Source organism: Pseudonaja textilis, chromosome 1 (genome assembly GCF_049901715.1).
Source record: "Pseudonaja textilis isolate UNSWEBS1 chromosome 1, rPseTex1.2, whole genome shotgun sequence".
NCBI lineage: Eukaryota > Metazoa > Chordata > Lepidosauria > Squamata > Elapidae > Pseudonaja > Pseudonaja textilis.
In genome coordinates, this window is record NC_141990.1 from 10,351,008 (window position 1) to 10,366,760 (window position 15,753).

General features: G+C 43.0%; 1 protein-coding gene across 6 annotated transcripts in view; it reads right to left on the minus strand.

Annotated features, from left to right (window-relative positions):
* AKAP1 (A-kinase anchoring protein 1) overlaps positions 1–13,226 on the minus strand; it is a 68,885-nt gene extending 55,659 nt beyond the window's left edge. Inside the window, exons 1-2 of one of the 6 annotated variants that reach the window (XM_087925783.1) lie at positions 12,996–13,226; positions 5,824–5,883 (exon numbers count right to left, since the gene is read on the minus strand). The gene's annotated coding sequence lies outside the window, so the exon portion shown is untranslated. The other 5 variants (XM_087925760.1, XM_087925773.1, XM_087925794.1 and 2 more) reach the window with 5 other exon arrangements.
* Positions 13,227–15,753: the final 2,527 nt, after the last annotated feature.

Sequence of the window (15,753 nt, forward strand, 5' to 3'; positions counted from 1 at the left end):
ATCTGGTCATTTGGGCAGCACTCTGGAAGCTCTCAGCCTCAACTAAATCTGAAGATATCCCCCCCCTCCCCCCCAGTTTTTCACTCTCATCTAGCTCTGGGATTTCATAGTGGTCTCCTGTTCAATACCAGGTCCAACTTGCTTATCTGCTACTGCCCCAGTGGGGGGATTCAATTTTTTTTACTACCGGTTCTGTGGGCGTGGCTTGGTGGGCGTGGCAGAAGGAGGATACTGCAAAATCGCCATTCCCTCCCCAGCCCACTAACCTGCTTTCCAGCTCCGTTCTCCTGTGCAGGGCAACCAAAGAAGACCCAGCCAATCAGCTGGGACTTGGGAGGCAGGGAATAGATGGGGGCGGGGCCAGTCAGAGGTGGCATTTGCCGGTTCTCCGAAGTATTCAAAATTTCTGTTACCAGTTCTCCAGAACCGGTAAGAACCTGCTAAATACCACCACCTCCGTACTGCCTCCACAAGGGGCACGTTATTTGAGGAACTGTGTTGCTCCAATTAAGTTTACACGTCACACCAGATCCAGCAGGAGAGATCTGCTTTAGCTATCTACAGGTAATGCTCATTTAGTGATTGCCTCATTTAGCAACCGTTTACAGTGACGGAAAAGTAACTCTGTAATCCAATCCTTGCATTTACAACCTTTGCAGGTTTGTAAAGCAAAGATAAGCGTACATTGATAGCTTGGTTTTTAACCTTTGCTACCATTTATAAATTTATTGGGGTGTTATTATTTTGTTTTTTAATCTGCTATTCGCTGCTTAAAGTCACAACGTTGAGACAGGATGGTATAGGAACTGAAATAGAGGCACAGCTACAGTTACCTATTAACGTCTGGCTGTACTCCCCAAATCTTACTCCAACGCTTTATGTCTGGGCTCCACTGAAAGCAAAGATACAGCTAAAAAACTTACGGCTGATTTTTAAAGAACTAGCTGGATACCCGTGCTTCGCTATGAAACTTTGTGATCGGGCTTAGTTTTTGCGGAGGAAAATTAGGGGGAAAAATTGTGTCTCTGCCTACCAGCATCCATCAGTATTCATCTGGCTAGCGTCTTGTCAGTGTGAGAGAGAGTTGAGGGCTGTTTGGAAAGTGAAAGAGTATTTGCTGTGTGAGCAAGAAGGAGATAGCAAGGAGCCTGGGTGTGGCTTAGCTCAACTGTTCTGTACTAAAGCTGGTTGCTGCTGTGAAACTAAAATTGAAACTGAAACTCCTCTCCTTGTGTTTTGCATTTGGAACAGATTTCTTTTCAGTAGAACTCTTTAGCATCAGAGCTATATTATATATATTATATTATATTAATAGTATAGGAAATACTAATGCTGTGATGGTCATTTCAAAAAATCATTTCTTAGTGAGCACCTAGAAACCAAGAGGAACATATGTGCCAAATTTCTAGTTTGTAGGCTTTACAGTTCTGGAGATTTTGTGATGATGTCTGAATGGCATTTCGCTTTTATATATATAGTTGACCATCCACATGCTCACAACTTAATAAAACCCCCTACATGCCACTTTTCCCTAAATTGAGCTCACCTCAACCACAAATCAAAATAAATAAAGACCACATGGAATTCCAACCTGAAGTAAAAAAAACAAACCACCATGCAGGAATTCCTTTCTGATGCCCAGAAGAATAGTATTTTCACTGAATTAACGAAAGAGCATGTCCTTTGGATACAGAAGATTAGAAGTATAATTTCCATCTGCAAATAAGACTTGGAAAAGCACTAACTTGAAATCTGGAAAAGTGGTGCCAGTTGGCAACTAAGTTTGTAAAACATGCTTTGTTTAAAACAGGGATGTCAAACTCAAGGCCCGTGGGCCAAATCTGGCCTGCAGGGTGGCTAGATCTGGCTCCCAGAGCTACCCTGGAAATAGCAACGGACTGGCCTGTAGTGCCTTGGCCCAGGCCAGGCTGACCAGGTGCCGATCTACGACCTGGTGGCAGCTGGCACCAGCATCATAGATGAAAATGGAGCTCGCGGTGGGTGGGGGCGCAGCCCTTCCAAACTCCATTTTTGCTGGCAGCGTACTGGTTGATGCTGTCACAGCCGAAAACACCATGAGCAACCTGGCCAAGGAGAGCGAGCATAGCAGCAGCAGCCTCGAGGTGGTAAGGGCAGCCGGGCACCCCCTCAGGGAAGACGGGCTAGGCTGGGCTGTGGGGTCCCGGTGCCCTGGGACCTCGAGGGATGGGCTGGCCCTCCACTACCTAGGGCTCTGGATGGCCTGTGCCGCCATCCAGGAGTCCTCCACGTGGCCCGAGAGGGATGGCAAGACTCCTCTAGAGGACAAGGGTTTGGCCCTCTTCCAGGTCTCGCCTTCCTCCACTGGAGACAATGGATCCCCGTAGCCCCATCCAGGCTGCCACAAGTGCCCCTCACATGAGTGACATCGAGCTGGACACGCCTACCCCAACCACACCCACCTGACCTGAGGTCAAACACAACCCACATGCGGCCCTCAATGAAATCGAGTTTGACACCCCTGGTTTAAAGGAAACTAGCTAGTTTGCAACTCAATGCAATCCAAATATATTAGTTCTTAGTATTTTATGTTATATTTTATGCTACCTCAGCCATTGCTATGTTTCCTCCTAGGAAGAGATATAGCTGCTTTAAAGAGCTAGCGGGCAGCTCACATACTCCTGTGATTCATATACTTCTATGCAACAAAGCACAGTCTTCGTATCTAATCCTAGCATTGCACAGCTTACAATTTGGCTAATCATGGCTTAGTACTACCCATATTTGCACAATTCTGAGTGACTAATGAAGTAACCAACCACATTGAAGCTCAGTGTGAGGTGGCTAGCTTATGGTATTGCAAAAATGTAGGCAACTGTCTTGACTCAGTGAAACATCGTTTATTTAAAGCATGGGGTGTGATGACTTAACAGTTAAGATAGTGCGCTTGTCTGCCTTTGGAGTCGGACAGTAGTGAGGCAGGGGAGCAGCGAGAGCTGGTTCCTAGCCTGTGCATGCACAGAGCTGCCAAAAGAAAAGAACAATTATGAACTAAGGGTTGACATGGGAGTAAAGCCACAAGTGGATGGTGAATGGCCCCTCCCATAGGGATTAAAAGAGGAGGAAAAGGGGAGGGGGCTTTTGCAGGAAACCATTCGTTCATTGCAGCAGTGTGAAGATCTATCTGTACACCTCAGATACTCTGTGCCGAGTCATTCCTTGTCAGTACTGCGTTTGAAAATATTTACTTGGCAGCTCTCCAAGCTAGATAAGGTCTGTGCTCCCAATTACACCCTTGAAAGGCTGTTTACCAGGCCTTTGGCTGAATGTGAATGCAAGCAATTCACCTTCGTTTAACAAAAGGGGTTTTGCCAGGACAAAGAGTCTGCTTAGTGCTTTTTGGGGAAGCCTAGGTCAGAACAATTAAGTACCACTTTGGTGGGAAGGAAACAGTGTTCCATACACCTTTGGCGTATAGCCATGTGGGCCACATGATCATGGAAATGTCTTCAGGCAATACGGCTCCTCTGGCTAAGAAACAAGAGATGAGCATCACCGCCTAGAGTCAGACACAACAGTTTACTTTTACCTTTATTTAAAGAATGGACAGATTTGCTGGATGGACATGGACCACAATCATATTTTTAGGCAACCCAAGGACCCGGCCCAGGAAAAGTTTTTGAAGTGCAATATTTCTCCCTAGAAATATTTTTAATTGGATGTAGTTTGCATGCCAGCATTACTACATACAGGTAGTCCTCAGCTTACAACTGTAACGGAGCCTGCCCGTTATGACTATAAGTCATTATAGCCGTAAAGCACGGCTGACCCAAGTTTATGATGTTTTTTAAACAGCAGTCATTAAACAAATCACGATGGTTAAGTGAGTCCACAGTCATTAAGTGAACCCATCATTTGCTATAGGGAATTTTTGCAGAAAAGCCAGATATAAACATCGGTTTACATTATAAATTGCGGTCATGTGATGTAGGATGCTGTAAAGTGCTGTAAATCAGGGTTGGTCACCAAGTGCCCAAAATGTAGTTATGTGACTGAGGGGAGGGGAGGAATGATGACAATCAGCCACTGGAACTTAGGAACCACATCATACATACATTTTTTGGGTGGGGGTGTGTGTTCATCTACCTTCAGTCAGTAAACAACTGATTGTAATTTGAGGACTACTTATAAATACATTTGTTTTCTCTAGGTCCGTGATGGCGAACCTATAACACACGCGCCAGAGGTGACACGCAGAACCCCCTCTGCGGCCATGCGAGCCATCACCCCTCTGCCGCGCATGCGCACACGACTCCCACTGGCCGGCTGGTCTTTGGGTCTCTGCCGTGCATGCACAGGGGACGTATGGACATTGCATTTTGGGGGGTTTGCACGCATGCGTTTTGGGCACTCAGTGCCGAAAAGGTTAGCCATCACTGCTCTAGGTAATGCTAATAAATCACAATTCCTGCAACAAAATACATTTCTCCTCTTAGACATGGGAAACTGGAGGAAGATGATTTGTTTTAAGGTTTTCTTTAAAAAAGGTAAAGGAGCCCCTGCAGATTTAACTCTGCTAGTTGTTGCCAATTACAAGGGGCAGTGCTCATCTCCATTTCAAGGCCATTGAGTTAGCACTGTCCAAAGACATTTCCGCAACCATATGGCCAGCATGATGTCACGAAGCACTGTTCCTTCCCACCGAAGTGGTACCTATTTATTTACTCGCATCTGCATGCTTTCGAACTGCTAGGTTGGCAGGAGCTGAGGTAAGGATAGGAGCTCACTCTGTCGTGTGGCACTCAGCTCTCAAACCTGCACTGCCAGCTTTCTAGCCAACAAAAACCAGTGAGCCACTGCCATTAACCACACCACCTAGTATTTGTTTTAAGCCAAATTATACAATATATGTGGGAGTTGTACACCACTCCAAGTTCATTGATTGGAGTGGCCTCTAAGTCCTGTACAGAAATAAAATACGAAAAGTTTGCTAAGCTGTCAGCACCACAAAAAGCTGAATCTTCAACACCAAAAAACATCATCAGCTATTCTGGGCAACAGTGATTTACTGACATCATTCATCTTTGTTATAATCTTAAACCTTACATCACCAATAAAGACACACAACTTCACCAAGCTGGAAACCATAAAGCTCTGTCATGTTTTGTCACAGATACATGAGTATTAATTCAGTTGGCTGGGGATAATAGGAACTGTAGTCAAATCCCCCCTGCCCTTAGAAGAAACTGGGGAGAAGATGGATATTTATTAAGCTTCTACAAAGCCAAGAATAAGGAAATGTTAACCTCAGCTGTTTAGATATGTAGTCATTTATAAGATGTCCAGTTTTGAAATTCAAATCCATTTACAATGAACATTATTATTTTTTATATACTGTAGGTTAGTAAACCAAATCAAATAAAAAAAACTTGGCCTCATCCATTCATGACCAAATGTTTGCTGGAAGTGGATTCTCTTCAAAATTTTGAAGAGCTTCCTATTGTTTGAAAAATCATCCAAGATCCAATCAGCCTTGCAAATTAAAATTAAACCAGATCAAGACATCATAGGTTTCACTGATAGTCAAAACTAGCTGAACTGAAAGTTTTGATTATTAAAAAAAACTTCATATAAATAATATTGCAACCTATTACACAAGGGCATATCAGTTGTGCCCCCATACTCAAATTAATATGTATGTTTAATATGCTGTTTAAGACAGCCAGTTTGGTCTAGTGATTAAGGCATCAGGCTAGAAAGCTGATTCCGAGTTCTAGTCCTACCTTAGCCATGAAAGCCAGCTGGGGGACCTTGGGCCAGTCAGTCTCTCTCAGCCCAACTCACCTCACAGGACTGTTGTTGTAGGTAAAATAGGAGGAGGAAGTATGTGGACATGTTCGCCATCTTGGGTTATTGTAAAAAGACAGAATATAAATAAATAAAATAAATATAGAATTGCAATGACAAGGTAGATTATTTGTATACTAAAACAATTCAAAGTTTGGAAACTATTCTTTTCTGAAATAGCTATAAACAATTTTAGGCATATCAACTAGACATATTTTTTATTTTTTTTCCCCAAAGTCATATGTAAAATCAGAGATGCTACTTGTGTATTGAGCATGCCTAAAAATCTATGTACTTCACTTTTCCAGTGGATTCATAGAAACACTTGCTTGAAAAAAGTATGTACATTGTATTTCTAGTTTCAAGAACTGCTACTTATCTATTTTGCATAGCACAGATGCATCCTGTTAAACTACATCTTACACCATTGCGTGTTTCTAAAAATGAAAACATCTTGTAGAAAAATGTAATGAAAAATATTATGGAATAGTGTTTGTTTTTTGGGGGGGAAATGCACTCCCCCTCTTTTTTTCATCAACTCACCAATAAACTGGCATTGAACTTAAAGACCACCTCTAAAAATATAACTTTGGGCCACACCACACAGATTTTATTTCTCTTTCCCATCCAGTTGAACAAAACAAGGCAGTTACACTGCCAAAAAAACCATGAGTAGTAAATAACAGATAAACTGATTAAAGCATTTGGAACTTTTGTATGCTTTCTTGCATTAGAAAGCTGGCAGGGGAAAGGGCTTAGCCTTATCTGTTGAGATCATAATAGATTAAAAACTAAAACCAAATTTGCATTTTCATACCATACCATGGCACAATTTCCTTAATTATAGTTGACTGTACGAATTAGGCCTGGTCAAGTTCATACAATACGCCAGTCTCCAATGGAACAAAACGTATTATGGTTTAACCACAGAATGCCTGTTCTGTGCAAACTCAGTCCACGTGGCTATTTTAAGATTCTGCATGTTGTGGGAAGCCAAAAAATCTGGTTGTGTAAACCACAGCAATGTTAACAGTGGATAACAGAGGATAAGCATATTGTACAACCTTCAGACTAATATACTGAGTGCAGCACATTGCATAAAATCTAACTTTCATGTAATAGTGCAATCGAGGAAGCATTAATCAGAGAAACAAGCAACATAGTTGCCCGTCATAGGACTCTGCATGGAAGGAGAACATGCACAACAAAACAGACCAGGGATTCCTGCCCTGAATTTTTACCAGGATTTCAGCATTTCCCATTCTAGCTAAAACTAAGTAAATTACACTACAGCTTCCTGCAATGTTTCTCAAGCTTGGCAACTTTAAGATGTGTGGACTTCAATTCCCAGAATTCCTCAGCCAGCACAGCTGGCTGAGGAATTCTGGGAATTGAAGTCCACATGTCTTAAAATTGTCAAGCTTGAGAAATACTGGCTTATTGTAATGTTTCAACCCTGTCCCCTGGTCACGAGTGGGATTCAGATCTCAATAATAAAAAGGATCTGCCTATCCAGAAGATCAAAAGAGGACAACGGAAGTCCGGTATCCATGGAATTCCATTTGCAGTGATGAATATATTCAGGCCTTCCCTGTGGCCTTAATCTCCTTTGGAACAACCTGGCCTATAGCAACAGACAGCCATTCTTCTGGTGGACTCTCCACATGTTCATTCTGGGTACAGCATTTGGAGGATGTCACGTTTGGCCCTGCCCCAGTGGATGGTACTATTATTCCAATGTTGTTATTTGGATTTTAATTCCTTTTACAAAATATTACACTACAGGTAGTCCTTGATTTACAACCACAATTGAGCCCAACATTTCTGTTGCTAAGCAAGACAACTGTTAAGTGAATTTTGCCTCATTTGACAATTTTTCTCGTCACAAGTTGTTCAGTGAATCACTGCAGCTGTTAGGTTAGTAACTTGGTTGTTAAGTGAATCTGGCTTCCCCATTGACTGTGCTTGTCAGAAGGTCGCAAAAATGGATTGCATGACCTTGGGACATTGCAACTGTCATAAACACAAGCATCCAACTTTTGATCACGTGACCATGAGAAAGCTGCAACAGTCACAAGTATGAAAAAAAATATTTTATTTGTCAAATTTATCGGCCGCTTAGCTCACCTCAGGGTAACTGAAAATGCTTATAAGTCACTTTTTTTCAGTGCTGTGTAACTTCAAATGGTCACTAAGCAAATGGTTGTTAAGCCGAGGACTACCTATACTCAACTGACTGGACTGCAGAAAAATGGATTATGTTAATATAACCGATAAAAACCAAGTTTTCTTAGCAGAAAATTAGGAGGAAATTCACCTATAGGTTACAGAATCCAGCATGTTGGCACACTAGGGCATAACTTGATCCAGACTTGAGATTACAAATGAGAGCAAGAGTCGGCCAAGAACCAATGTGTACTGAATCATGTTTTACAAAATAAACTTTTCCACCCATCTTAGCTGCAGAGGAGAGAGGCCTGCTCACTCTCTTGTAAAAGCAGGGGTCTCCAACCTTGGCAACTTTAAGACTCGTGGACTTCAACTCCCAGAGTTCCTCAGCCAGCTTTGCTGAGGAACTTTGCTGGCTGAGGAACTCTGGGAGTTGAAGTCCACGAGTCTTAAAGTTGCCAAGGTTGGAGACCCCTGCTAAAGCACTCTGGTAATTTTATTTGCTACAGAGGCAAAAACCTGTTTGGTGGAGCAGATAGTTATCTGGGCTACTGAATGTCCATTTTTGCAGAAAGGAGCCAAGACTGCCCCGTCTGGACCAAGAGAAAGGAAGACATGTGTGGTTCACTGCCCATGACTTCCCACAAGTCTTTGCATTCGACAAAACACACACCCTTGTCCAAGGTGAATCAATGTCACTTTCTCCCTATCTCAGACAGATAAAACTGCAAATTAGCCAAGTGAATGTGTGTTAGAGAGAGTTAGCCAAGTGAATGTGTGTTAGCTAGCGTTTCTCTGCTAGCTTCTTGATCCCACTGGCTAGCCTATTTACAAAATACTCAATACAACAAACAACCACCCACTCTGACAAACAATCAAATATAAGCAATAGACTTATCAAGGAACTCTAAAGAAGAAAACAACATGCACCAACACTGACAGGGCAAGACATCTGTATGTAAACAGGGAGCAAATCCTACTTCCTTCTAGTACTGATGTTGTTACCCAGTTGGGTAATGAAATGTCTCCAAGAAAACAACCAAACTCAAAGAGCACCAAGGGCTCCATTAATACAAAATTATAGGAGAAATGTGGTTTTTCTCTCCAACCACTACATTCCTGGCCCTATCCCAGGACCAATCTAAACCCAGAAAATAGCCTCAGCATAACAATGTCTTTAATTCTGATTGGTCAGCTGTCACAGAGCTGAGCAATCCTTACCCAGGAGTGAGAATGAAGATTAAAGCCCAAGAAAGTGTTTCTGTCCAGTTGGGGAAACAGTTTTGCTGTCTTTTGCTCTCAAACATAAGACAAGATATAAATTTAATAGATAAATAACAACAGCCACAATGTGAGACATAGATTTGCAACCACTTCCAACCAAAATTATTTCCAAATATATTTAATAATCTAATACACCTGCATCTAAGGTTAAAACTAGAACAGAAATCCTAAAACCAATATTCAAAAACTCAAAACTTTCCCCCCTCAAGAATGGACACTGACATGTTGTAATGCAAAGATTTCCAAATTTGGCAATTTTAAGACTTGTGGACTTCAACTCCCAGAATTCCTCAGTCAGGAAGACCATTGGTATATAGTGGATTCATGTATAACTCAGATTGGAGACCTAGGTTCAAATCCTTACCTGGCTAAATAAATCACTTTGGGTCCAAAAACTAAGCCTGATGTGTCCTACAGAACAGTTGTGTAACTACAATGGGACAGTGATATAAAGTTTTGATCCACCCTGAAGAAACCTTCAAAAATCTGTACAACACAACCTATTGCTTTAAAAACCTGGAGCACTTTAAAGAGCACCGTGCTTATAGAAACCAATAGCTAAAGCTGATGCTTTTGATAGACAACTATCCAAATCCTGAAACAACTGTGCCATTTCTAGTTATCAGTCTAAAATGCATCCTCAGTCTGTAAAATGGAATAATTTATAGCATAAAATTATAAGCCTAACATATTACTCTTTTGTAACTATCCAAGTTTGCCTACTAGCTTTATATGGACATCAGTGACCTCGTTTTTTTTCTCCCACAATATGTAAAATGGGAATAGCAGTCGGTTACATTAAAAGAATGAGGACAGGTGGAGAATTAGAGAGCAGAAAAACTTTGAATATTCACTGTGTAAGAACAACTGTCTTTTAGACAGCCTGTCTTTCAGGTGTCTAGAATAGTAGTTACAGCTGGATTTGATCCTGGCCAACTCAATTCTAAAATAGATTCCCTTGGGCCAGTAACTATCTTTCAATCAAGTCAACTCAACAGGATGGATGTGAAGCATATACTGTGGACATAACATGATGAAAAAAATAAACATGTTGCATTGTTAAGCATACATGCTAAATTTAGCACAGCAGCTTGGTTCACACATACTACTAAAACACAATGTGGTTTATTTTGGTTTAATACACATTATGTGAATCTAGCCACTGTTATTTTATGCCTAACAAGATGCACAAAATATGCCAGATGCCTCCACAAACCCCGGATTAGCAGAATATATAAATACAGCAGGCAAATCAACACCCAGAATTTCCTTCTCCGATGGCATTACTCTCCCTAAAGCCTGGGAAAACAAGTAATCACCATTGAGCTGTGCCTACTAGGAGGTGATTAAAATATGCACATTGAACACACCTGGAGGTTGGGGGAGGCATACCAAAGCACCATTCCTTAGCACAGCCCTTCAAACATTGTCATTAGTGTCTTAAAGGAACCTTGCTCTTTGCACACCCAGAGAGAGCAGGCGCATGGTTAAGACTTAATCAAATCCGCCAAATGCAACTGCTGTTGTGTTGTTTTTTTGCTATGAGTTCATTTAAAGGAAGGGGGGGGGGGTGAACAGGGAGGGAGGTTACCAAAGCAGCAAAACTTGCTCAGCCAAATCAAACCGAGGCTTTCCTCTCCTCCACCTCCCCTCCCATGCCTTCACGTCACCACTGTGCCCTTGCAAGATGAATCAGGCACATGGCACAACGGACGGGCTCTCCAAAAGGAAACTGCCTTTCTCAGCCCCAGGCTTGCTCAAGGGAAAGAGAGCACCCAGCTGGCGTGGAGAAAGATGACCTCTACCCACCACGGAATCCCACTTCCACAGGACGCTTTGGGGGAGCAAGAGCAAACTAGGCCTAGCTTGGAGGACCCAGGATCCGCCTCTTTCTAGCCGCCGAAGGCTGGGCGCCAGATCCTCTTGAAAGAGAAACCGACAAGGTGGTGTGTGACCTTGTTGCAAGGAAGTTTTAGCTTTCTCACTGTAGAGGTGGCCTGTGGCTTTAAGATGGGGGCAAAAGGCAATTTAACTGCAGCTGGACACCCAGCAGCATTAGCTGAAAAAAACGACCTCGATGGGGTTTTTGCAAGGACATCAATCCAAGCACACGCTCCCTAACATTATACATTTCAGACATGAATAAGCAGCTTGCAAACGTCTGGGTACCTTTCAAATGCAGTTCTAGCCCACACCTGACACATTAAAAGAACAAACCAGGGAGTGGCTTTTACTCAGAAATTAGCACATCTGTAGTGAACTCTAGCATTATTACCCGCTTCAAAACACAGCCATGCCCATGTGAATTTCTTCCCAAGCAGAGATGCTTTGCAGCCATAAAGTTTTCCAACTCTCATTCCTCAGTCCTACTATTCATCTCACATCAGATTGAGTCACTATCAACCAGCTTCTGCGCATCTCTTGACAACTCTGCACTACCTGGCCTTTCTCTTCCACACACAACAACCTTGTGGGATAAGCCAACATTAAGTTTACAGTAGTATACTTTACATGGAAGAACCAGGGGGAGGGAAAGCCTTTTAAACACAAGCTAAACAGCAAATTATACTTCCCTTGATTGGTAACACATGTTCTGAGGCCTCTCCAATATGCCACAGCCTCCCCATACCACAACTCTCAGAATTTGCAAGCCAGGTTGTTTGTAACCTTAATACATCTGAAGGCTGATCTGGTGGGGAAAGGTTACAGTCCTAAAGCCTGAACTTTAAGCAAGGAAATCTTGGGCTGTTCCAGGCATTTGAAGGTGTTTTTCAAATGTCTTAGAAAAACAAGGACGAACATGGCTCAAACAAACATCAACCTCCCTTCACAAGCCACAACTCCTTAACCACCTGACAGCTTCAGCTTTTTGGGTTGTGTGTCTTCCAGAGTGACAGGTAGGCCTTAACAGCCTCCAACTTTCTCCCCATGAGCAAAGGGGCACTTGCCTAGCTGAGAATCTTGAAACTTGTACAGCACCCCATTTGGGATGCAAATGCAAAAAAAAGCACCAAATAGTCCGGCTGTGCAAAAAAAAAGAGGGGGGGGGGAAGGGCAGGTATCCGGAGAAAGTGGCAGGAAGAAACATGTTCGCAGAGGCAGACGCGTCGAAAACGCCATAAAAGTGCAAGTACAAGGCACGTGGAAAGTAAAGGACGGGTAAATGACAAGAGTTAAGGGAGGAGGGGGTGAGAGGGTAGGACGGAACCGCCGCTACTCCGAGCCCCTCCGGAGCCCTAAGTCGTACACGGAAGGGTCCAGCAGCCTCTCCGTCGCTGCTAGGGAATGGGGAGCCCCCGTTCGGGGTCCAAGAGCCGCTTTAAAGTCGAAGAGAAGCGAGGGAGGTCAGATGCAAGCCGGGGGGGAGGAGGGGGGTGGTCTGTCATCGGACCCGGGAGCTGCGTCCTTACCTCCCGATTACTGTTACCGCAGAGCAAGCCTCGGCAGGCTAGTCAAGCAAAGCTTCGGGGAGGTGGGCTAGCAAGTTCGCAAACATATGCGCGGGAGGAGGAAAGAGAACCCCCCCTCCCTCTCCTTTGGAAACAACAGACCGGGGCTGGGGGGGTTGGATACGATCCGCCGGAAGCGGCAGCAACCAATTGTCACCCTCACCCACCGCTGCCCACGCCGCTGGCCTCTCCGGAAAGCCCCTCCCTCGCAAACTTGGCGCAATGAGGACTGGCATCTTAAGCCAACCCGTCAAATCCGCTACTCACGATGCGTCCGGTGGAGCCGGCTCTTCCCAGCTGGTTGCGGCCGCCTCTCCTCCGCCGTCCCACCCCCGATGCCGGTGCCAAGCCCCCGTGCGCTACCTCCGTGCCCAGCCCTGCCACCCGCCTCGGGCTTGCTGAATTGTCCCCCCACGTGCTGCCGGACCGGGCCTTTTGGAACGCTGAGACATTCGACCGATATACACAACGCTCCACTCGCCCCGCCCACCGCTCGCTGAGCGTTTCCCTCGGCCCCGCCCCTCCGGCCGCCGTCTCGGCCGCAGCTCGCGCGAGAAGGCTAAGGAGGCCACGCCCCCTTCGCTCAGTCGGGAGGGGAGGAGGGGAAAAGGCTTCTCCGGCGCAGGCGCAGACAAATCCGTTTCTCCGGTTCGCAACGAAATAGGTTCCTTTAAAAGCAGAGATTGCCAACCTTCGCAACGTTGAATACTTTTATAGACTTCAACTCCCAGAATCCCTCAGCCAGCCAGCGTTGGTATCCAACCTGCCGCATGGCTGGCTGAGGAATCCTGGGAGTTGAAGTCCATAAGTCTTGAAGTTTCCAAGGTTGGGGGATCCCTGCTGTAAAGGGAGGGCCCGCAAACGGCAGTTTTGTTTATAAACAATCCAAGTCCAACCAGACCAATTTTTGCAAATTATGCTTGTAAATAGGAGGAAAGGAGGCCGTCAACACGACGGATGGAATGCTTTTAAAATGCGCTCGTATATTTGTTTATTGCATAAAAGCGCGTGCATAAGCGCATCAACGTGCCTACCGTCCCTGTCCTATTGTTTCTTTTATTTTCTTTTATTTTTCTTATATGTACTCATTTCATGTATTCATAATTATGTATACACTTTTACTTATCTCGTAAACAATTGACAAATAAAATAAATAAATAAATAAATAAATTCGAAGAACAATTGAGCTGCTTGGATCTTAAAGGATGAATTCACGGGTGGCAGATTGTAACTTCCCATAAGAGAGTTCCTTCGATTCAAATTTTTTAAAAAGACCCTAAAAATCTCGATTTAACTTGATCCCTTGAAGGCTGAAGCATCGAGAAAGGTAGCCATTCTTGCAAACTTCCGAATGACCCGCCGCATTTTACTTTGCAAAGAGTATCTGCATTTAGCGTTCATTATCTGGTTCTCTTAAAGATCAGCGGGGCTAAACGTTTTCCTGCACAGGTGAGGTTTAATTTGCTAACATTTGGCAGCCAAAAGAACCCTGTGCAAATCTAAAACGATAAAATTGTACGAGTCAAAAACAGGCTAATGGCAGATTTGTAAGCAATTGACAAATCAAATATTTAAAGGAAAAGCGTTCTCTTTATGTAGATATCTAGAGAGAAAGAGAGATGATAGATAGATAGATAGATAGATAGATAGATAGATAGATAGATAGATAGATAGATAGATAGATAGATAGATAGATAGATATAATATATAAAATTTGATAAAAATACAGGGAAAGAAAAACAGGTTTTCATATATGATAAGCCTATTCTACTCGTTTGTAACAGGTAAGTCTTCCACTGATGACCACAGTTGAGCCCAACATTTTTATTGCTAAGTGAAACATTTGTTAAACAAGTTTTGCTCCATTTTATGACCTTCCTTGCCTCACTTGTTCAGTAAATCACTGCACTTGTTAAACTAGTTACATGGTTGTTAAGTAAATCTGGCTTCCCCAATGACTTTGCTTGTCAGAAGGTCACAAAAAGTGATTCCTTGGGACTCTGCAACTATCATAAATATAAGTCAGTTGCCAAGCATGTGTGTGAACAATGGTCATAAGTTACATTTTTCAGTGCTGTTATAACTGAACAGTCACTAATAGTAAGTCAAAGACTATCTGCATTGTCTTTTCTAAGCACGAAGGAAAGGTCAGCCTTATCTTTTAAGATGAAGAAATTGCATCCTTTGATGTAGATCTTGTAAAACGGTTGAACAGGCCACTCTTTCTCATCCTGGCCTACCTTACAGGGTCCTTGGGTGATGAAGCAGTAGCTCATTGGCTATCTAGGTGGGACACAGAGTGAACCACTGAATTTTAAACAAGCCTGATCACCAAAGATAAATATATAAGCAGCCTTTTTGGAAAAAGAGGCCTTTTTATGCTGGATCGGACCCTGGTTCTTTGTCAGAGTAATTGGTGGGATCTGAAATCAAAGACTAAAAAGCAGATTGTTACCAAGGACGGAAGCCCTGCCTGGAATACACTACCTGACTCTGTTGTTACATCCTCTAACCCCCACTCCTTTAACTTTATAAACAATCCACTGCTGACCTTACCCCATTCCTAAGAGGTCTGTAGGGGGCGTGCATAAGTGCACAATCGTACCTACTGTCCCTGTCCTATTGTCCCTATTTATTTGTACCTATTTCCTGAATTCTTACTCATGTTTATACTTATACCTATTATCTTGTAATCAAATAAATGAAATAAATAAATTTATCTATCAATCTTGTTTAATTCAAAATCAGGTTACTTTTAAGTCTGATTTAAACATACCTGAATTATTAATCGCTTAACCACAAAATAGATACTTGTGAAGATAGAGAAGAGATAGATGATAGATAAATGATAGATAGATAGATAGATAGATAGATAGATAGATAGATAGATAGATAGATTGATTTAAAATCCATACAGAAGCCAAACCACAATTCATAGCATGGGACTGTATAACATAAATACAAATAGTCCTCAAATTCTGATGATTTGTTTAGCGACCATTTGAAGTTATGGTAGTGCTGAACG